General features: G+C 38.7%; 1 long non-coding RNA gene across 1 annotated transcript; it reads left to right on the top strand.

Annotated features, from left to right (window-relative positions):
* The first annotated feature begins 943 nt into the window (after nt 1–943).
* LOC117078232 lies at nt 944–14,353 on the top strand. Its single transcript, XR_004434951.1, has 3 exons — nt 944–954; nt 4,364–4,365; nt 14,207–14,353. It is a non-coding gene; the product is annotated as an uncharacterized LOC117078232 (long non-coding RNA).
* Nucleotides 14,354–24,209: the final 9,856 nt, after the last annotated feature.

The following is a 24,209-nucleotide window of genomic DNA, read 5'->3' as shown; positions in this document are numbered from 1 at the left end:
GATGCTAACTGGTTATTTTTCACATTAGTTGATGCAGTTTCTTCATAGTGTCAATGGCATTACATTTTCATATGTTTTTGCAGTGGCTGGTACTGTTTTGTCCTTTCCATATTTAGTGCTTCCTTCAGGAGCTCTTGTAAGGCATGCTTGTGGTAACAAAATCCCACAGCATTTGCTTGTCTGTAAAGGATTTTATTTCTCCTTCACTTATGAAGTTTAGTTTGGCTGGATATGAAATTCTGGTTGAAAATTCTTTTATTTAAGAATGTTGAATATTGGCCCCCACTCTCTTCTGGCTTGTAGGGTTTCTGCAGAGAGATCCACTGTTAGTCTGATGGGCTTCCCTTTGTGGATAACCTGAGCTTTCTCTCTGGCTGCCCTTAACAATTTTCCTTCATTTCAACCTTGGTGAATCTGATGATTATGTGTCTTGGGGTTGCTCTTTCGAGGAGTATCTTAGTGATGTTCTATTTCCTGAGTTTGAATATTGGCCTGTTTTGCTAAGTTGGGGAAGTTCTCCTGGATAATATCCTGAAGTGTGTTTTTCAAGTTCGTTCAATTTTTCCCATCACCTACAGGTACGCCAATCAAATGTAGCTTTGGTCTTGTCACATAGTCCCATATTTCTTGGAGGCTTTGTTGGTTCCTTTTCACATTCTTTTTTCTCTAATCTTGTTTTCTAGCTTTATTTCATTAAGTTGATCTTCAATCTCTGATATCCCTTCTTCTGCTTGATTGATTCGGCTGTTGATACTTGTGTATGCGCCACGAAGTTCTCATGCTGTGTTTTGCTGCTCCATCAGGTCATTTATGTTCTTCTCTAAAGTGGTTATTCTAGTTGGCAGTTCCTGTAATCTTATATCAAGTTCTTAGTTTCCTTGCACTGGGTTAGACATGCCCCTTTAGGTTGGAGGAGCTTATTGTCCACCTTCTGAAGGCTACTTCTGTCAGTTCGTCAAACTCATTCTCCATCAAGTTTTTTTTTTTTGTTGACAAGGAGTTGTGATCCTTTGGAGGAGAAGAGGCATTCTGGTTTTTGGAATTTTTAGCCTTTTTGCGCTGGGTTTTCCTCATCTTTGTGGATTTTTCTACCTTTGGTCTTTGATCTTGGTGACCCTCAGATGGGGTTTTTGTGTGGGTGTCCTTTTTGTTGATGTTGATACTATTGCTTTCTGTTTGTTAGTTTTCCTTCTAACAGTCATGCCCCTTGCTGCAGGTCTGATGGAGTTTGCTAGGTGTCCACTCCAGACCCTGTTTGCCTGGATATTACCAGCGGAGGCTACAGAACAGCAAAGATTGCTGCCTGTTTCTTCCTCTGGAAGCTTCATCTCCCAGAGGGACACCTGCCAGATGCCAGCCAGAGCTCTCCTGTGTGAGGTGTCTGTCAATCCCTGCAGGGAGTTGTCTCCCAGTCAGGAGGCATGGGGGTTGGGAACCCACTTGAGGAGGCAGTCTGTCCCTTAGCAGAGCACAAGCACTATGCTGGGAGATCTGCTCTCTTCAGAGCTGGCAGGCAGGAACATTTAAGTCTGTTGAAGCTGCAGCCATAGTTGCCTCTTCCCCCAGGTGCTCTGTCCCAGGGAAATGGGAGTTTTATCTATAAGCCCCTGATTGGGGCTGCTGCCTTTCTTTCAGAGATGCCCTGCTCAGAGAGGAGGAATATAGAGAGGCAGTCTCTCTACAGTGGCTTTGTTATGCTGCAGTGGGTCCTGCTCCCAGTTTGAACTTCCTGGTGGCTTTGTTTACACTGTGAGGGAAAATTGCCTATTCAAGCCTCAGCAATGTTAGACGCCCCTCCCCCAACCAAGCTTGAGCAACTCAGGTCAATTTCAGACTGCTGTGCTGGCAGTGAGAATTTCAAGCCAGTGGATCTTAGCTTGTTGGGATCCATGGGATGGGATCCACTGAGCAAGACAACTTGGCTCCCTGGCTTCAGCCCCTTTTCCAGGAGAGTGAACAGTTCTGTCTCGCTGGCATTCTAGGTGCCAAATGGGGTAAAAACAAAAAACCTCCTGCAGCTAGCTCAGTGTCTGCCCAAATGGCCACCCAGTTTTGTGCTTGAAACCCAGGGCTCTGGTGGTGTAGGCACCCGAGGGAATCTTGTGGTCTGCAGGTTGTGAAGACCATGGGAAAAGCATAGTATCTGGGCCAGAGTCCACTGTTCCTCACGGCATGGTCTCTCATGGCTCCCGTGGCAAGGGGAGGGAGTTCCCCAAGTCCTTGCACTTTCTGGGTGAGGCAAAGCCCCACCCTGCTTCTGCTCTCCCTTGGTGGGCTCCACCCACTGTCCAACCAGTCCCAATGAGATGAACCAGGTACCTCAGTTGAAAATGCAGAAATCACCCACCTTCTGCATTGGTCTCGCTGGGAGCTGCAGACCAAAACTGTTTGTATTCAGCCATCTTTCCTGGGAATGGTGTTTTTATTTTCTAAAATTGAGATTTCTAGATTGAATATATATATCAAAAATAATTTCCAGAAAATATTAATTCATATTTTCACTAGATACCTATGAAAACATCTTTTCCACTATATATGTAAACTATATATATATCTGGTATCACTATTTTTTCATAATATTACATTTTATGTGGTCTGATACGTTTACATTTTTTTCTTTTAAAACTCCTGAGTTTCTAGTTTAGGTTCCGAAGCTGATTATGTTCTCTGGTCAACAATTTTATAGGTAGACTCCTATATTCTTACATAAATTTTATTTGTTCACATTTAAGCCTTTAATCCTTTTGAAGCTTATTAATGTTTTTGTTTGCTTTACGTGAGGGGATTACATTTATTTTCTTTTATATGGATAGCTGGTTATGCCAGTAAAATTTATAGATAATCCGTCCCTTCTTAAAGGATTAAAATATCAACCTTGCCATGTTAAATGGCCATATATACTGGATTCTATTTCAGCTTTCTCCATTGTGTTCTAATGATCTACTTGCATATGATTTGATTACAGTTAATTTACAGTATGCTCTATTGACGAAGCAAGGTTCAACCCACGTATTTTTCATAAGTTTTGGCTATATTGCATTTAATCTTCAATTAATTGTAAGATCGTTTTACCCAAGTATATGAGGAAAATATTGTTGGGATTCTAATTGAATTGCATTGATTTCAGAGATTATTTTTTGTTTTACTAATAGTTCTACAATATTACTCAGGACTGTTTCAAATTCTTCTGTAAATGTTATCATTTTCTTCATATAAGTTCTTTCACTTTATTTCAATTTTATAAGATTTTTCATTATTGTGAATGAAAAATTTTTTCCCACTGTTTTTTCTAGGTTCTTATTATAGGATAAAGAACAGCACTTAATATTTCTTATTTATGTATTATTCTGGCAACTCATTAAATCTACTTCTTTCTGTAGAGTACATTTAGTTTTTCCAGTAATGGTCCTATACTCATTTTTTTCTTCTTTTTAATGTTTATGCCAGTTATTAGTTATTTAACTTTATTACAGTTGCTAGAGTATCCAAGACAATAGTCAAATAAACAAGAAAAACTTGATGCCTCAGTTATTGATTTTAATTATATTGGTTTTAGGGTATGATTGTTTGATATAATAATTTGTTGGGGTTTTTGATAGTATTTGTTATATTTAAGTAGTTTTATTCCTTGCCATGTTATTTAGATACTTTACTAGAGATTGCTGCTGGACTTTATTAAGTAACTTTTTAGCATTTAAAAACAAATTTTCATTTTCATTTTTGTGGGTACATAGAAGTGTGTATATTTATGGGATACATAAGATGTTTTGACACAGGCATGCAATATGAAACAGTCACATCATGGAAAATGGAGTGTCCACCACCAAAAGCATTTATCCTGTGTTACAAAAAATAAAATTATAATATTTTAGTTGTTTTAAAATGTATGATTAAATTACTATTGACTATAGTAACCCTGTTGTGCTATCAAATACTAGGTCTTATTTATTTTTTCTAACTATTTTGTTTTTGCACCCATTAACCATCCCCACCTCCCCACCACTTCCTATGCACTACCCTTTCCGGCCACTGGTAACCATCTTTCTACTCTCTATGTCCATGAGTTCAATTGTTTTGATTTTTAGGTTTCTTGAATAAATGTCCTTTCTGTGACTGACTTATTTGACTTAACATAATGACTTCCAGTTCCATCCATGTTGTTGCAAATGGCAGGATTTCATTCTTCTTTATGGCTGAAGAGTACTTCATTGTGTATAAGAAATGCATTTTCTTTATCCATTCATTTGCTGATGGACACTTAGGTTGCTTCCAAATCCGGGTTATTGTGAACAGTGCTGCAACAAACATGGAAGTGCAGAATCTCTTCCACACACTGATTTCCCTTCTTTGGGTATATACTCAGCAGTGGGATTACTGGATTATATGGTAGCTCAATTTTTAGTTTTCTGAGGAACCTCCAAACTGTTCTCTGTAGTGGTTGTACTAGCTTACATTTTCACCAACAGTGTATGAGGAATCCCTTTTCTTCATATCCTTGCCAGCATTGGTTATTGCCTGTTACTAAAATGAATGTAAGCCATTTTAACTGAGATAAGATGATATCTCACTGTAGTTTTGACTGGCATTTCTCTGATGATCAATGATGCTGAGCACCTTTTGATATGCCTGTTTGCCATTTGTGTTTTTGTTTTGAGAAATGTCTGTTCAAATCTTTTGCCCATTTTAAAATCAGATTGTTAGATTTTTTCCTATAGAGTTGTTTGAGCTGCTTATATATTCTGATTATGAATCCCTTGTCAGATGAATAGTTTGAAAATAGTTTCTGCCATTCTGTGGCTTGTCTCTTCACTTTATTGATTGTATCCCTTGCTGTGTGGAAGCTTTTTAACTTGATGTGATCACATTTGTCCCTTTTTGCTTTGGTTGCCTGTGCTTGTAGGGTATTACTCAAGAAATTTTTTGCCCAGACCAATATCTTGTGGTGTTTCCCGCATGTTGTTTTCATGTAGTAATTGTATTTTGAAGTCTTAGATTTAGGTCTTCAATCCATTCAACTTCACTTTTGTGGATGTTTAGAGATAAGGGGTCTAGTTTCATTCTTCTGCATATGGATATCCAGTTTTCCCAACACAATTTATTGAAAAGACTGTCTTTTCCCTAGTGTATGTTCTTGGCATCTTTGTTAAAAATGAGTTCACTGTAGGTGTGTAGATTTATTTCTGGATTCTCTCTTCTGTTCCATTGTTTTATATGTCTGTTTTTATGCCAGGAGCATGCTGTTTTGGTGACTATAGCTCTGTAGTAAAACTTGAAATCAGGTAATGTGAATCCTCCAGTTTTGTTCTTTTTGGTCGGGATAGCTTTGGCTATTCTGGATATTTTGTGGTTTCAATAAATTCTAGGATAGTTTTTTCTATTTCTATGAAGAATGACTTGGTATTTGGCATAAATCGCATGGAATCTGTAGATTGCTTTGGGTACATACGGACATTTACAATTTATAGATTCTTTTTTTTTTTTTTTTTTATTATACTTTAAGTTCTAGGGTACATGTGCATGACGTTATATCATGTAAACTCCCCAATGCAATCCCTCCCTCCTCCCCCTCCCATGATAGGCCCCAGTGTGTGATGTTCCCCTTCCCGAGTCCAAGTGATCTCATTGTTCAGTTCCCACCTATGAGTGAGAACATGCGGTGTTTGGTTTCTCTTCTTGTGATAGTTTGCTAAGAATGATGGTTTCCAGCTGCATCCATGTCCCTACAAAGGACGCAAACTCATCCTTTTTGATGGCTGCATAGTATTCCATGGTGTATATGTGCCACATTTTCTAATCCAGTCTGTCACAGATGGACATTTGGTTGATTCCAAGTCTTTGCTATTGTGAATAGTGCCGCAATAAACATACGTGTGCATGTGTCTTTGTAGTAGAGTATTTATAATCCTTTGGGTATATACCCAGTAGTGGGATGGCTGGGTCATATGGTACATCTAGTTCTAGATCCTTGAGGAATCGCCATACTGTTTTCCATAATGGTTGAACTAGTTTACAATCCCACCAACAGTGTAAAAGTGTTCCTATTTCTCCACATCCTCTCCAACACCTGTTGTTTCCTGACTTTTAATGATTGCCATTCTAACTGGTGTGAGATGGTATCTCATTGTGGTTTTGATTTGCATTTCTCTGATGGCGAGTGATGATGAGCATTTTTTCATGTGTCTGTTGGCTGTATGGATGTCTTCTTTTGAGAATGTCTGTTCATATCCTTGCCCACTTTTTGATGGGGTTGTTTGTTTTTTTCTTGTATATTTGTTTGAGTTCTTTGTAGATTCTGGATATTAGCCCTTTGTCAGATGAGTAGTTGCAAAAATTTTCCCATTCTGTAGGTTGCCTGTTCACTCTGATGGTAGTTTCTTTAGCTGTGCAAAGCTCTTTAGTTTAATTAGATCCATGTGTCAATTTTGCTTTTGCTGCCGTTGCTTTTGTGTTTTAGACATGAAGTCCTTGCCCATGCCTATGTCCTGAATGGTACCCTAGATTTTCTTCTAGGGTTTTTATGGTATTAGGTCTAACATTTAAGTCTCTAATCCATCTTGAATTAATTTTCGTATAAGGGTAAGGAAAGGATCCAGTTTCAGCTTTCTACTTATGGCTAGCCAATTTTCCCAGCACCATTTATTAAATAGGGAATCCTTTCCCCATTTCTTGTTTCTCTCAGGTTTGTCAAAGATCAGATGGCTGTAGATGTGTGGTATTATTTCTGAGGACTCTGTTCTGTTCCATTGGTCTATATCTCTGTTGTGGTACCAGTACCATGCTGTTTTGGTTACTGTAGCCTTGTAGTATAGTTTGAAGTCAGGTAGCGTGACGCTCCAGCTTTGTCCTTTTGACTTAGGATTGTCTTGGCAATGCGGGCTCTTTTTGGTTCCATATGAACTTTAAAGCCGTTTTTTCCAATTCTGTGAAGAAAGTCATTGGTAGCTTGATGGGGATGGCATTGAATCTATAAATTACCTTGGGCAGTATGGCCATTTTCACGATATTGATTCTTCCTATCCATGAGCATGGTATGTTCTTCCATTTGTTTGTGTCCTCTTTGATTTCACTGAGCAGTGGTTTGTAGTTCTCCTTGAAGAGGTCCTTTACATCCCTTGTAAGCTGGATTCCTAGGTATTTTATTCTCTTTGAAGCAATTGTGAATGGAAGTTCATTCCTGATTTGGCTCTCTGCTTGTCTGTTACTGGTGTATAAGAATGCTTGTGATTTTTGCACATTAATTTGTATCCTGAGACTTTGCTGAAGTTGCTTATCAGCTTAAGGAGATTTTGGGCTGAGACAATGGGTTTTCTAAATATACAATCATGTCATCTGCAAACAGGGACAATTTGACTTCTTCTTTTCCTAACTGGATACCCTTGATTTCTTTCTCTTGCCTGATTGCCCTAGCCAGAACTTCCAACACTATGTTGAATAGGAGTGGTGAGAGAGGGCATCCCTGTCTTGTGCCAGTTTTCAAAGGGAATTTTTCCAGTTTTTGCCCATTCAGTATGATATTAGCTGTGGGTTTGTCATAAATAGCTCTTATTATTTTGGGTTACGTTCCATCAATACCAAATTTATTGAGCGTTTTTAGCATAAAGGGCTGTTGAATTTTGTCAAACGCCTTTTCTGCATCTATTGAGATAATCATGTGGTTCTTGTCTTTGGTTCTGTTTATATGCTGGATTACGTTTATTGATTTGCGAATGTTGAACCAGCCTTGCATCCCAGGGATGAAGCCCACTTGATCATGGTGGATAAGCTTTTTGATGTGCTGCTGAATCCGGTTTGCCAGTATTTTATTGAGGATTTTTGCATCGATGTTCATCAGGGATATTGGTCTAAAATTCTCTTTTTTGTTGTGTCTCTGCCAGGCTTTGGTATCAGGATGATGTTGGCCTCATAAAAATGGTTAGGGAGGATTCCCTCTTTTTCTATTGATTGAATAGTTTCAGAAGGAATGGTACCAGCTCCTCCTTGTACCTCTGGTAGAATTCAGCTGTGAATCCATCTGGTCCTGGACTTTTTTTGGTGGGTAGGCTATTAATTGTTGCCTCAATTTCAGAGCCTGCTATTGGTCTATTCAGGATTCAACTTCTTCCTGGTTTAGTCTTGGGAGAGTGTAAGTGTCCAGGAATTATCCATTTCTTCTAGATTTTCTAGTTGATTTGCGTAGAGGCATTTATAGTATTCTCTGATGGTTGTTTGTATTTCTGTGGGGTCGGTGGTGATATCCCCTTTATCATTTTTTATTGCGTCTATTTGATTCCTCTCTCTTTTCTTCTTTATTAGTCTTGCTAGCGGTCTTCAATTTTGTTATCTTTTCAAAAAAACTCCTGGATTCATTGATTTTTTGGAGGGTTTTTTGTGTCTCTATCTCCTTCAGTTCTGCTCTGATCTTAGTTATTTCTTGCCTTCTGCTAGCTTTTGAATGTGTTTGCTCTTGCCTCTCTAGTTCTTTTAATTGTGATGTTAGAGTGTCCATTTTAGATCTCTCCTGCTTTCTCTTGTGGGCATTTAGTGCTATAAATTTCCCTCTACACACTGCTTTAAATGTGTCCCAGAGATTCTGGTATGTTGTATCTTTGTTCTCATTGGTTTCAAAGAACATCTTTATTTCTGCTTTCATTTCGTTATGTACCCAGTAGTCATTCAGGAGCAGGTTGTTCAGTTTCCATGTAGTTGAGCGGTTTTGATTGAGTTTCTTAGTCCTGAGTTCTAGTTTGATTGCACTGTGGTCTGAGAGACAGTTTGTTATAATTTCTGTTCTTTTACATTTGCTGAGGAGTGCTTTACTTCCAATTATGTGGTCAATTTTGGAATAAGTGCGATGTGGTGCTGAGAAGAATGTATATTCTGTTGATTTGGGGTGGAGAGTTCTATAGATGTCTATTAGGTCCGCTTGGTGCAGAGATGAGTTCAATTCCTGGATATCCTTGTTAACTTTCTGTCTCGTTGATCTGTCTAATGTTGACAGTGGAGTGTTGAAGTCTCCCATATTATTGTATGGGAGTCTAAGTCTCTTTGTAGGTCTCTAAGGACTTGCTTTATGAATCTGGGTGCTCCTGTATTGGGTGCATATATATTTAGGAGAGTTAGCTCTTCCTGTTGAATTGATCCCTTTACCATTATGTAATGGCCTTCTTTGTCTCTTTTGATCTTTGATGGTTTAAAGTCTGTTTTATCAGAGACTAGGATTGCAACCCCTGCTTTTTTTTGTTCTCCATTTGCTTGGTAGATCTTCCTCCATCCCTTTATTTTGAGCCTATGTATGTCTCTGCATGTGAGATGGGTCTCCTGAATACAGCAGACTGATGGGTCTTGACTCTTTATCCAGTTTGCCAGTCTGTGTCTTTTAATTGGAGCATTTAGTCCATTGACATTTAAGGTAATATTGTTATGTGTGAACTTGATCCTGTCATTATGATATTAACTGGTTATTTTGCTCGTTAGTTGATGCAGTTTCTTCCTAGCCTCGATGGTCTTTACATTTTGGCATGTTTTTGCAATGGCTGGTACCGGTTGTTCCTTTCCATGTTTAGGGCTTCCTTCAGGGTCTCTTGTAAGGCAGGCCTGGTGGTGACAAAATCTCTAAGCATTTGCTTATCTGTAAAGGATTTTATTTCTCCTTCACTGATGAAGCTTAGTTTGGCTGGATATGAAATTCTGGGTTGAAAATTCTTTTCTTTAAGAACGTTGAATATTGGCCCCCACTCTCTTCTGGCTTGTAGAGTTTCTGCCGAGAGTCTGCTGTTCTGATGGGCTTCCCTTTGTGGGTAACCCGACCTTTCTCTCTGGCTGCCCTTAAGATTTTTTCCTTCATTTCAACTTTGGTGAATCTGGCAATTATGTGTCTTGGAGTTGCTCTTCTGGAGGAGTATCTTTGTGGCGTTCTCTGTATTTCCTGAATTTGAATGTTGGCCTGCCCTACTAGGTTGGGGAAGTTCTCCTGGATGATATCCTGAAGAGTGTTTTCCAACTTGGTTCCATTTTCCCCCTCACTTTCAGGCACCCCAATCAGACGTAGATTTGGTCTTTTTACATAATCCCATACTTCTTGCAGGCTTTGTTCATTTCTTTTTCTTCTTTTTTCTTTTGGTTTCTCTTCTCGCTTCATTTCATTCATTTGATCCTCAATCGCTGATACTCTTTCTTCCAGTTGATCGAGTCGGTTACTGAAGCTTGTGCATTTGTCACGTATTTCTCGTGTCATGGTTTTCATCTCTGTCATTTCGTTTATGATCTTCTCTGCATTAATTAGTCTAGCTGTCAATTCTTCCACTTTTTTTTCAATTTTTAGTTTCTTTGCGCTGGGTACGTAATTCCTCCTTTAGCTCTGAGAGGTTTGATGGACTGAAGCCTTCTTCTCTCATCTCGTCAAAGTCATTCTCTGACCAGCTTTGATCCGTTGCTGGCGATGGGCTGCGCTCCTTTGCAGGGGGAGATGCGCTCTTATTTTTTGAATTTCCAGCTTTTCTGCCCTGCTTCTTCCCCATCTTTGTGGTTTTATCTGTCTCTGGTCTTTGATGATGGTGACGTACTGATGGGGTTTTGGTATAGGTGTCCTTCCTGTTTGATAGTTTTCCGTCTGACAGTCAGAAGGACTGTCTGTTGGTCTGTTGAGATTGCTTGAGGTCCACTCCAGACCCTGTTTGCCTGGGTATCAGCAGCAGAGGTTGCCGAAGATAGAATATTGCTGAACAGCGAGTGTACCTGTCTGATTCTTTCTTTGGAAGTTCCTCTCAGGGGTGACTCCACCCTGTGAGGTGTGGGGTGTCAGACTGCCCCTAGTGGGGGATGTCTCCCAGCTAGGCTACTCAGGGGTCAGGGACCCACCTGAGCAGGCAGTCTGTCCGTTCTCAGATCTCACCTCCGCGTTAGGAGATCCACGGCTCTCCCAAAGCTGTCAGACAGAGTCGTTCGCGTCTGCACCGCCCCGCTCTTTCCCCTAAGGACTGCAGCTGTGCGCTGTCCGCAGAGGTAGAGTCTACAGAGACAGGCAGGCTTCCTTGAGCTGCTGTGAGCTCCACCCAGTTCGAGCTTCCCAGCGGCTTTGTTTACCTACTTAAGCCTCAGCAATGGCGGCGCCCCTCCCCCAGCCTCGCTGCTGCCTTGCGGATAGATCGCCGCAGACGGCTGTGTTAGCATGAGGGAGGCTCCGTGGGTGGGACCCTCCCGGCCAGTGTGGGATATATTCTCCTGGTGTGCCTGTTTCCTTAAAGCGCAGTATTGGGGTGGGAGTTACCCGATTTTCCAGGTGTTGTGTGTCTCAGTTCCCCTGGCTAGGAAAAGGGATTCCCTTCCCCTTGCGCTTCCAGGTGAGGCGATGCCTCGCCTGCTTCAGCTCACGCTGGTCAGGCTGCAGCAGCTGCCCAGCACCGATTGTCCGGCACTCCCTAGAGAGATGACCCCAGTACCTCAGTTGAAAATGCAGAAATCACCGGTCTTCTGTGTCGCTCGCGCTGGGTTGGAGACTGGAGCTGTTCCTATTCGGCCATCTTGCTCCGCCCCCCCAATATAGATTCTTTCAATCCATGAACATAGAATATCTTTTCATTTTTTGTGTCTTCTTTAACTTCTTTCATCAATGTTTTATAGTTATCATTGCAGAAATCTTTCACTTCTTTGATTAATTCCTAGATATTTTATTTTATGTGTGACAATTGTAAATGAAATTTTTTTATGTCTTTTTCAGATTGTTCCCTGTTGGCATATAGAAATGCCAATGGCTACTGATTTCTGTATGTTGATTTTGTATCCTGCAACTTTACAGCATTTGTTTATCGGTTCTAATAGTTTTTTGCTGGAATCTTTATGTTTTCCAAATATAAGGTCGTATCATCTGCAACAAGGATAATTTGATTTCTTCCTTCCAGTTTGGATGCCCTTATTCCTTTCCCTTGTATGCCTGCTCTAGGTAGGACTTCCAGTAATATGTCGAATGACAGTGGTAAAAGTTGGCATCCTTGCAAAGTTCCAGATCTTAGAGGAAAGGCTTTTAGCTTTTTTTTTTTTTTTTTTTTGATTCAGTATGATACTAGCTATGGATCTGTCATACATGACTTTTATCAAGTTGATGTTTGTTCCTTCTATATCCAAGTTTTTGAGCATTTTCATCATGAAAGGATGTTGAGTTTTATCAAATGCTTTTGCATCATCAATTGAAATGATCACATGGTTATTGTTCTTTGTTTGTTGATGTGATATATCATATTGATTGATTTGTGAACCATCCTTGCATCCCTGGGATAAATCCCTCTTTGTCATGATGGATGATCTTTTAATATATTATTGAACTCAGTTTGCTAGTATTTTATTGAGGTTTTTTTGCATCAATATTTATCAGAGATATTGGCCTATAGTTTTCTTTCCTGATGTGTCTTTTTCTGGTTTTGGTATTAGAGTAATACTGGACTCATAGAAATGAATTTTGAAGTATTCCTTCCTCTTCTGTTGTTCAAAATAGTTTGAGTAGGATTGCCTTAGTTCTTCTTTACAAGTTTGGTAGAATTCAGTGGTGAAGCTATCAGTTCTGGGTTTTTCTTTACTGGGAAACTTTTTATTATGGCTTTGATCTCATGACTTGTTATAGGTCTGTTCAGGTTTTGAATTTCTTCCTGGTTCAATCTTTGTAGATTCTGTGTGTATAAGAATTTTTCCATTTCTTCCAGATTTTCCAATTTATTGGCATATAGTTGCTCAAAGTAGCTCCTTTGAATTTCTGCAGTATCAGTTGTATTGTTGCCTTTTTCATCTCTGATTTTATTTATTTTGATCTTCCCTTTTTTATGGTTAGTCTGGCTAAAAGGCTCAAAGCTGGTCAATTTTGTTTATCTTTTCAAAAAAAAAAAACACCCAAGTTTTTGTTTCATTGGTTTTTTAATTGTTTTCTTCATTTCAAATTCATTTATTTATGATCTTGATTATTTATTTTCTTCTACTAATTTTGAATTTGGTTTGCTCTTGCTTTTCTAGTTCTATAAGTTGCATCATTAGATTATTTAAAATTTTTCCTATTTTTGGTGTAGGCACCTGTAGCTGTAAACTTCCCTTTTTAGAACTGCTTTTGCTGTATCCCATAGGTTTTGGCATGTTGTGTTTCCTTTATCATTTGTTTTAAAAAAAATTTCACTTTCCACCTTAATTTCTTAATTGACTCACTGGTCATTGAGGAGCATATTGTTTAATTTTCATGTATTTATATAGCTTCAAAAATTCCTCTTATTGGTTTGTAGTTTTTATTTCATTGTGGGCAGAGAAGATCCTTGATATTATTTCAATTTTTTTTTTATGTTTTCAGACTTGTTTTGTGACCTAACATATGGTCTATCCTTGAGAATGATCCATGTGCTGAGGAAAAGAAAGTGTATTTTGCAACAGTTGGATAAATGTTGTATAAATTTCTACTAGATTCATTTTGTCTATAGTGGAGATTAGGTCAAATGTTTCTGTATTGATTTTCTGTCTGAAAGTTCTGTCCAATGCTGAAAGTGTGGTGTTGAAGTCTCCTGCTACTATTATATTAGGGTCTATCTCTCTCTTAAGGTCTATCAACATTTGTCTTATATATCTGAGTGCTCTCATGTTGGGTGCATATATAATTTTAATTGTTATAACTTCTTGATGAATTGACCCCTTTACCATTATAAAGTGACCTCCTTTGTCTCATCTTATAATTTTTTTCTTAAAATCTATTTTGTCTGATATATGTATAAATACTTCAGCTTTTTTTGAATTCCATTGGCATGGAATATCTTTTTTCATCCCTTTATTTTCAGGTTATGTGTGTCTTATGGGTGACATGTGTTTCTTGCAGGCAGCAGATTATTGGGTCTTGTTTTATCCTTTATTCAGCCACTCTGTCTTTTGATTAGAGAGTTTAGTCTATTTGGAGTCAATGTTATAATTGGTAAGTAAGGACTTACTCTTGCCATTTTGTTATTTGTTTTTTTTTTTTTTTTTGTGTGTGTGTGTGTGTGTGTGTGTGTATACTACTCATTCTTCTTCTTTCCTTGCTGTCTTCCTCGTAGTGAAGGTGATATTCTCTGGTGGTATACTTTAGTTTCTTGCTTTTTATTTTTTGTGTATCCATTGTGTGTTTCTTGGTTTGAGGTACCATGAAGCTTACAAACACTATCTTTTAAAAAAAATTTAAAAAATGTTTCTTTATTTCTTCTTAAAAAAAAACCCAAAACAAACAAAAAAGGGATACATGTGCAGAATGTGCAGGTTTGTTACATAGGTATATGTGTGCCATGGTGGTTTGCTGCACCTATTGACCCGTCCTTTAAGTTCCCTCTCCTCACCCCTCAACCCCTAACAGGCCTTGGTGTGTATCATTCCCTTCTCTGTGTCCATGAGAAACACTATTTTATAATCCATTTTTAAAAGCTGATAACAACTTAACACTATTTGCATAAACAAGCAGAGAGAAAACTAATACTCTACACCTTTACTTTGTCCCCCTACTTTTTAACTTTTTGTGGCTTCTCCTTATATCTTATTGTACTATGTCTTGAAAATCTGTTGCAATTATTATTTTTGATAGGTTCATTGTTTAGCCTTTTTACTTAAGATAGGAGTAGTTTACATACCACAGTTGCAATGTTATAACAACTGTGTTTTCCTGTATACTTACTATTACCAGTGAGTTTGCTACCTTCAGATAATCTCTTAATCCTCATTAACATTCTTTTCTTTTGGATTGAAGTACTCCCTTCGCCATTTCTCAAGGGACAGGTCTGGTATTGATGAAATCTCTCAGCTTCTGTTTGTCTGGGAAGGTCTTTTTTATTTGTTCTTCATGTTTGAAGGATATTTTCACTTGATGTGCTAGTCTAGGTTAAAAGTTTTTCTTCTCCACCACTGTAAATATGTCATGCCACTCTCCCCTGGCCTTTAAGGTTTCCACTGAAAATTCTGCTGCCAGATGTATTGGAGCTCCATTGTATGTTCTTTTTCTCCTCTCCTCTTGCTGCTTTTAGGATCCTTTATCTTTGACCTTTGGGAGTTTGATTATTAAATGCCTTGAGGTAGTCTTATTTGGGTTAAATCTGCTTGGTGTTTTATAACCTTCTTGTACTTGGATATTGCTATCTTCCTCTGGGTTTGAGAAGTTTTCTGCTGTGATCCCTTGGAATGAATTTTCTACCCTTATCTCTTTCTCTTCTGCTTCTTTAAGGCCAATAACTATTAGACTTGCCCTTTTGAGGCTTTCCAGATCCTGTAGGTGTGCTTTATTGCTCTGTATTCTTTTTTCTTTTGTCTCCTCTGACTTTTTATTTTCAAATAGCCTGTCTTTAAACTCACTAATTCTATCTTCTGCTTGATGATTCTGCTATTAAAAGATTCTGATGTATTCTTCAATATGTCAATTGTATTTTTCAGCTCGAGAATTTCTGCTTGGTACTTCTTAATCATTTCAATCTCCTGTTAAATTTATCTGATAGAATTCTGAATTTCTTCTCTGTGTTATCTTGAATTTCTTTGAGTTTTGTTAACACAGCTGTCAAATTCTCTGCATGAAAGGCCATATATCTCTGTTTCTGCAGGGTTGGTCCCTTATGTCTTAATTAGTTTATTTGCTGAGGAAATGTTTTCCTGGATTGTATTAATACTCGTAGGCATTAATTTGTGTCTGGTCATTGAAGATTTAAGTATTTATTGTTGTTTTCTCAGTCTGGGCTTGTTTGTTCCCATCCTGCTTGGGAAGGCTTTCCAGCTATTCTAAAGAACTTGGGTGTTGTGACTGAAGTTGTTATCTGTTTGAGGGGTTATTCCAAGCCCAGTAGCAATGTGGTTCTTCCAGACTTGTGGAAGTACTGCCTTAATGGTCTTGAACAAGATCTGAGAGAATTCTCTGGATTACCAGATAGAGACTCTTGTTCTCTTCCCTTACTTTCCACCAAACAAATGAAGTCTCTCTCTCTTTTCTGATCCACCTGCAGCTGGGGGTTGAGTGACACAGGCACCCCTGTGGCCACCACCTCTAGGACTGTGCTGAGTCAGACCTGATGCCAGCACACCATTGGGTCTCACCCAACGCCTTCTGTAACTACTCCCTGGCTACCACTTACGTTTGCTCAAGGCCCTGGTGCTCTATAATCAGCAGGTGGCAAAGCCCAGGCCTGTGTCCTTCTCTTCAGGGCAGTGAGATTCCTCAGGCTCTGAATGGGTTCAGAGATGCCATCTGGGAGCCAGGGAAAAGAGTCAAAAACCTTAGATGACTACCTGGTGTTCTATTGGACTGCAACTGACCTGGCACTCAAACCACAAAATGCAGTCTTTCTCACTCTTCCCTCCCCTTTCCAAGGCAGAGGAGCCTCACTCCATGGCCACCACCACTACAGTCCCAAGGGGAATACTGTCAGACTCTCACCAATGTTCCCTTAAGGCCCAAGGGTTCTTAAGTCAGCTTGTGGTGAATGCTACCTGGCCTGGAACTCACCCTTCAGGGACTTGGGTTCTCCTTTGGCCCAGGGTATGTCCAGAAATGCCATTCCAGAGCCATTTTCTGGAATCAGGGACCTGAAGAATCCACTAGGTATTCCTCTCTGCTGTGACTGAACTGATATCTGAAGTCAGCATGTCTCAGAGTCTCATATGAGGCCCTCAATGTAGCACCTGGGTATTGCTGCTGGTTATTCAGGGCCCAACGGCTCTTCAGTTAACAGGTGATGAAGCCTGCCAGGACTAGATCTTTCCTTTCAAGGCAGCACATTACCTTCTGTCCCAGGGTGTGTCCAGAAATGTCGTCTGCAAGTTAGGAACTGGGAAGGAGGCCTCATGACTCTGACTGGTGCCCTACCCTACTATGGCTGAGCTGGTATCCAAGATGCAAGACAAAATCCTCCCCACTCTTCCCTCAGCTCTCTTCAAGCAGAAAAAAGTGGTCTCTTTTGGAGCCATGAGCTATGTACCCTATAGTTAGGGGAGGGGTGGTGCCAGCACTCTCTTGGCTGCCCTTACTAATGTCTTAGAAGGTCATAGACCCTCCCAGTCCACTGTCTCTGGGCCCAATTCATCACTAGGATTCACCTAGGAGCTGCTGTCCTTGTGGCCTAGACTGCCTTTCAAGTTTATTTAAGACTCCAAAGTGCATTAACCTGTGATGGGATCTCAAATTCCAGCCACTGAGATTGGCGATTCCCTTCTGGCTAGAGTTGGTTTAAATGCTCACTCCATGAGCTGGTATCAGCTGAGTTTGGTCTGGTTTTTGTTCCTGCTATCACAGGGCAATGCTGAGTTCAGTGCCTTACAATTACTGAGTTCTTCTGCTCTGAACTCACAAATATGCTCTCTGCACCATGTTGCCACTGCTGGGGGATGGGAGAGGGGTGGCATTGGTGATTCAAGACTATTTTTCCTGCCACTTCACTGCCTCTTTCAGCCATATGCACTTAAAACCAGGTACTCTGAATGCTCACCTGATTTTTAGTTCCTTTCAAGGTGTTGTTTGGATATAGATAGTTGTCAAACTGGTGTCTTTGCAGGGAGAATGATCAGCGGAGTCTTCTATTCTGCCATCTTACTCTGCCTATTTTAGTATTTGTTGTACAACGTTTTCAATTCTTTTTGGATCATTATTAAAGCTTGTATTTTGTTAGAAGATCATCAATTTTTTCTCTAGGTTTTCAAATTTGTTGTGCTGGAATTGTGTATTAAATTCTCTTTAGAAGAGAATTGTAATATGCTAAACTTTTATGTATCTGTAATGATGTTTCACTTACGACTCTAATTTTGTAATTTTACTCTTTTCTTTATCCGATGAGACCATTAACTATGTTATTGATTTTTAAAAAAGGTTTATCTTTGTGTATTGTATATAATATAGTTTTTGCTTTCCAATTCACTACTTCAGCTTTATCTTTATTAAATATTCCTACCTTTTAGGCTTATTGTGTAGTTCTTTTCCAAATATTTGAAATGAGAAATAATTATATATTTTCATAATTCTTTTTTAATATCTATGACATTTAAGCCTGTATATTTTCTTCTAGCTAAAGAGGCTCCTGCATCCCATGTGTTCTAATTAAAGAAGTGCTTTCTTTTTAGCTTATTGGAGATAGGTTTTAATTTCAATTTTGATTGCTTCTATGATGTAAGTGTCATTTAAGGTTGTATTTTCTAGTTTCCATGTAGTGAAGATTTTTTTTTTTTTGGTCAGCTTTTTATAATTTCTTTCCAGTTTGTTCGATTATGACAGAAAACGTAGCTTGAATGTAGAACCTTTTGAATGTGTTAAGTTTTGATTTTTGGATGAATACATGATTTTTTAAAATGTTCAATGGGCAAGTGAAAACAAGTGTCTCTATTTGAGGAAGACAAGGTTCTATGACTGTTTTACATAGTTAAATCCAACATAATTTAGCAGTTTACCTTTATCCATGGTGGTGAATACGTTCCAAAAACCCCAGAAAGCACAGGTAGCTATATACACTGTGTACCCAACCTATATATACTATGATTTTTCCCATACATATGTACATATGATAAACTTGCATGTTTTCACTTAACGAAACACTTTATGGCTTTTCTTTGGCATATCAAAATTGCCAGCATAACTGCACTTGCACTTTGGGGCCACTATTAAGTAAAGTAATAGTTACTTGAACACAAGCAGTGCAGAAGTCCATCCGGTAATCCAGACGTCTACTAAGTGACTATCAGGAGGGTAGTATATACAGTTGGATATGCTGGTCAAAGGGACAATTCACATTCCAGGCTGGATGGAGTAGGACAGTACAAGATTCTGTCATGCTGCTCAGAATTGCATGTAATTTAAAACTTATGAATTGTTTCTGGAATTTTCCACTTAATATTTTCAGACCATGGTTGACTGTGGGTTACTGGAGGCAAAATCATGGATAAGAGGGAACTATTGTATTATATTCTATTGTTAACATATATTTGCCCGATTCAATATATCCACCTCTGAAAGAGATATATTGATCTCTTATCATAATTAAATTTTAATCAATTTCTTCTTTAATCAATCAATATCATCAATCAATTATAGCAAACTTTTGCTTAATAAATTTGTCTTTTCTGATGTAAAGAACTATATGACTAATATCTTTTCTGTAAATTCCATTTTTTATTTTAATAAATCATGCCCTTTACTATGCTTAATTCTTTTAAATTTAAAGGCTACTTTCTATTGATTTAATAATGTTACTATTACTTACTGTGGCATTGTCCTGATAGCCTCTTTCCCAGTTTTAAAATTTTCATTGTTTCATTATTACTTTAAGAATGTTCTCTGTAGAAGGCACACTCATCAGATTTTTTTTTGAAAAAAAAAAAAAAAAAACAGTCCATAGTCTCAGTCTTTTAATGCAAAAAGTCACTTCATTCACACTTAATCAGTGACTGATATGTTTGGTTTCATTGTAATCATCTTTATTTTTAAAATTTATTTTATGTTATTCTATCTTTTTTAGTTTCCTCATTTTTCCTGGTTTGAAAAAGTTAATATAAATTTTGGGATCTTCAATGTTTAGGCTCTATTTAAAGCCATCGGACAGGATGAGATGACCCAGAAGTGAGGGAGGGTGATAAGAGATCTGAGGACTGAGTCCTCAGGTTCTTCAATATTTAAAGGTCTTAAAAATTAGAAAGAATTAACCAAGAAGACCATAAGCATAGTCACTGATGTAAGAGGCTTTTCAAAAGAGAGACTATTGCCCAGGAGACCAAGTAAAGTGTTTCAAGAAGAAGAGAGTGATAATTATGTTAAAATGCTGCTAATAGGTCAAAAAGTTTAGGACCGAAAATTGGATTGAACAATATGGTAACCATTCATGACTTTGACACATTTTGGTGGAGTAGTGGGGGCAAAATCCTAATGATTTAAATTGCTGAAGAGAATGTTAGAGGGACTTTTGATTACAGAGAATGGGAAGATCTTAGTGGCAAATTGTAAGTATAAAACTGGACAAAATAGTCAAAGGTAAACATTTCAGGGCACTGGAAATTGAGCAAAGGCTAACAACAAATTGAGAAATGTTTATTGTTGAAAAACTGCAAGAGCTTTCAATAAGAACAGTGAAGGTATTATGGTATCCTTGCCTGAGGAAGCTCTCATTCTCTTCATTTCCCCACCAATTTGTATGGTCAGCAAGAATGATATATATTTTACCATTTGGTGGCTTCTCATGGAGACAAGAAAATTTGTCGTCAGAAAGCAGGACTTAATTGTGAGTAGTAAAAATTCAATGGCTTTCTGACTAAAAATGTACTAGGTTAGGAAAAATGAGAGAAACCCAGTTTTGCTAACTGAGGTCGCTGTCCCAGTTAAGGTGAACAACAGACAGGTCAGAAATTTAATAGAAATATATTGGAAATAAGAAAGGGATAGAAGGGCAAATGTAGCTCCCCATATATCCCTGGTTGAAAGAAAAATTACACATGATCGGGAAAGTCTCAAGAGGGCTCACCAAAAAATGAAGGTCAAAGAAGACTTGATAATTGACTATAAATTTGAATACACTACTGAACCTACACACAGATTGATTGGCATTGGCTAGGTGTCTTTCAGGTTCAAGATGTTTGAATAAAACTTCTGCCCACTAAGTTACGCAGGTAAAGGTGTGACTTTTGGAAGCTATACACGAAATAGAAAGTTATACACTAAATAGAAAGCTATATACTAAATATAAAAATAAAAAAAAAATCAGAGACATTAATGGCTGCAGTCAGGCAGATAGAGTTTATAGTTGAAGTCCAGGCAAGTTTCTAAAAGAAAACAAATCATTTGAGAAAAAAATTTAAAAAGAATATAAAGTTGCTATATCATTTAAATATTCAATTGCAAAATACAATCATTTCTTCCCAATAGCCCCTAAAAGTCTTAACTCAGTCTGACATCAACTCAAGAGTCCAGAGTCCAAAGTCTCATCTGAGATTCGAGGCAAGTTTCTTACAGCTCTGAGCCTGTAAAATTGAAAACAGGTCATTTATTTCTAAGATACAGTAGTGGTACAGGTAGTGAGTAAATATTCCTATTCCAAAGGGAGAAATTGGCCAAAAGAAAGGGGTAATAGGCCCTATGCAAGTCTAAAACCCAGCAGGGCAGACATTAAACTTCAAAGCTCTAAAATAATCCTTAACTCCGTGTACCTCACCCTGGGCACACTGGTACAAGCAGTGGGCCCCAGTCGGGCGTAGTGGCTCATGCCTGTAATCCCAGCACTTTGGGAGGCCGCGGCAGGTGGATTGCCTGAGGTCAGGAGTTCAAGACCAGCCTGGCTAACATGGTGAAATCCCGGCTCTACTAAAAATACAAAAATTAGCCAGGTGTGGTGGTGCACACCTGTAGTCCCAGCAACTTGGGAGGCTGAGACAGTAGGATCGCTTGAACCCAGAAGGCAGAAGTTGCAGTGAGCCAAGATCACGCCATTGCACTCCAGCCTGGGAGATAGAGCAAGACTCCATCTCAAGAATAAAAGAAGTGGACCCCAAGCCTCAGGCAGCCTTGCCCAATGGCTTTGCTTATTCAAATGCTAATCTCATCCAGAAACACCCTAATAAACACACTTAGAAATAGGTTTTAACCTGGGCACTCCATGATCCAGTCAAGTAATCAGATAAAGTAAGCCATCATGGAGTGACTAAAGGAAATAAAATGAAAGGAAAGGACACTAGACAGTATCTCCAATTTATGTGAAGAAATACAGGCTGGATGCGGTGGCTCATACCTGTAATCCCAGCACTTTGGGAAACCAAGGCAGTAGGATCACTTGAGGCCAGGAGTTCAAGGCCAGCCTGGGCAACAAGGTGAGACCTGATCTCTACCAAAAATTTAAAAGTTAGCCTGGTCTGGTGGCACACACCTGTAGTCCCAGCTACTAGGGAGGCTGAGATGGGAGCATCACTTGATCCCAAGGGGTCAAGGCTGCAGTGAGTCATGATGGTGCCACTGCAATCCAGCCTGGGTAACAGAACAAGTCCCTGTCTCTAAAAAATTAAAAGAAAAGAAAAGGTTTTGGTTTTCCAAGCTTGGATTTCCTTTCCTATATTACAGCCCACTAAGTGTGCAGGCTTCACTCATCGCTTGTTTCATTGCCTTGTGAGAACCATGGTTTAGGCAGCTGGTATAAGAAAATGATGATACTCTGGCTACTGCCATTGCTGTGAAAATAAACTTTCCTTATGTCTGACCAGAAATCTCAGATCCTCTGCCATGAGAAACTACGGCAAATTAACTTGTTAATTTGCAAATAGCATGGAATCTCATACTCGTCACAGTTTTTAACAGTGTTAATCAGATAATAAGAAAGATATTAACTTTCAGGATGTAAACAAGTCTACAATGTATGGTAAGTATAAGTATGGAGTAAGCATGTAGCTGTGAGATGTAGGCAGAATTCTTAAGATGTGTTAATGATATGGAATAAGTTTGTAAGATGTTACAGATAAGTAGACCTGTTAAAGACAAAATAAACGGATATATGATGGATCAAACAAGAGTGTTACTTTCAGGTAGAAAGGAATGGAAAGAGCACATCATAAGATGCCATCATACCCTACTTAGATTAACAACTATGCCACCCCCAAATTGGCCATTCATTGGTAACACCAAGTATACTTTCTTTCTGGTCCCACCTGTGATGTGCCCAAGAAGCAAAGATAACGTTATAGTTGTTTATCAAGTTAATTGGTGAGCTACAGCTATTGACCAAGCACACTTACTTCTGCGTCTTTCCTATTTGAATAAAGCCAAAAATGCTTTCTGTTTGTTCCTCAGAATCTCCCCCTTTACTCAAACCTCATCTCTGGTCCTCATAACTGCACCATCAGTAGGGTAAGTTGATGCAACCGAGAGACAGGACATACGAACACTGTGTAACCCAGGATTTGGGTAGTGTGGTCTGTCCATCCACTTACATCCTATCCAAAGTGTGTTGACATGTCAGATTTCGTTCCCTGTTGCTTCTTTTGTGTGTTTTATATTGATTTACTGGATCATGCGATGTAAAAAACTGTAACTTTTCTGTAAGCTTTTCTGTTCTGTGATCTCTTGGAGATTTTGCCTGGTCGTGCGCTTGGTAGACAGCACTGAATGACGGTGATTTTTTATGTAAGAATAGTGGGAACCTGTGAAAATTATCTTCTGATTACTTCAATTTTGCTAATTTATTAGGATGTAGATGATCAGCTGAGAGTGAAGAAAGGGAGGAGCTGGAAGTTTGAGAAAAGTGGAAAAATGAAATATCATCTGGGAGAAACGTAAACTAATTTGATTAGGAAATGTAGTCGAATTATTGGGAAGCAGCAGGGGCCCACTTGAGGTTAGTGGTCATGAAATCTGTCACCACAGTCTTGTGTTTTTCTCTGACCACATTCAAACTGTATGGGTACAAGGAGAAAGTTGGTGGAGTTGTTTTTATTCAAGATTGAGGTTTTTCCCTGAGGGTGTGATAAGGAAAGAGGGTGGGAATGGATTGAGAATATAAGCTCCATGAAGGAAGAACTGTTTCTCAATGCTTAGAACAGTGACACAGTAAATATTTAATAAATATTTGCTGAATAAATGGAAACCTGATAGATTTTTCTCTTTATCCTCAAAGCTCAGTAATTTTACAAGTATGTCTTGTCTCACTAATCCTGGCTAGAATTTGGTGATCCCTTTTAGTCTGAGCTTAGCTGCTTCTTCAGCTCAGGGAAATTTTCTTCTACTGTTTGCTTGATTGTTGCCTCTCTTCCATCTGTTCTTGACATCTTTCTGGAACTGTTCTTTGCATTTTAAATCTCCTAAGTCTATCTTCTAGGGCTCTTACCCTTTCCCTCATAATTTCTTTCACTTCATATTTCTGCTTTGAATTGGAAGTATTTGTTCTTTTGATTTTCTAGTTTCCTAATTTGGGTCTCAATAGACATTGTCCTCTACTTAAATGTGTCTACTTAGCTGTTTTGTTGACAAATTACCCGATGGGTATTTGTTTTGTTCTGTTTTCATGGGCATGTGCTCTACTTGTTCTGAGTTGTTTCTCTCCCTGATTTCTGGATCCTTTCAATTTATTGTTTTCCTTTGTCATCCATTGTCAGTTGATGAGGACCAAGACACATTTGTTGGAGTTCTCTATACGATGGGAGTCCCACAAGTATTAAAAGGCGACATGGTTCTATCATTTAGAGCTAATGGTTTTAAAGCAGGCATGTTGTCAGTTGTGCACATTTTTGGTCTCCTTGTACATTCCTGGCCTGGC

The sequence above is a fragment of the Trachypithecus francoisi genome, unplaced genomic scaffold (assembly GCF_009764315.1).
Source record: "Trachypithecus francoisi isolate TF-2019V2 unplaced genomic scaffold, Tfra_2.0 Lachesis_group6, whole genome shotgun sequence".
Classification (NCBI taxonomy): domain Eukaryota; kingdom Metazoa; phylum Chordata; class Mammalia; order Primates; family Cercopithecidae; genus Trachypithecus; species Trachypithecus francoisi.
This window is presented reverse-complemented; position numbering and strand designations above follow the sequence as displayed.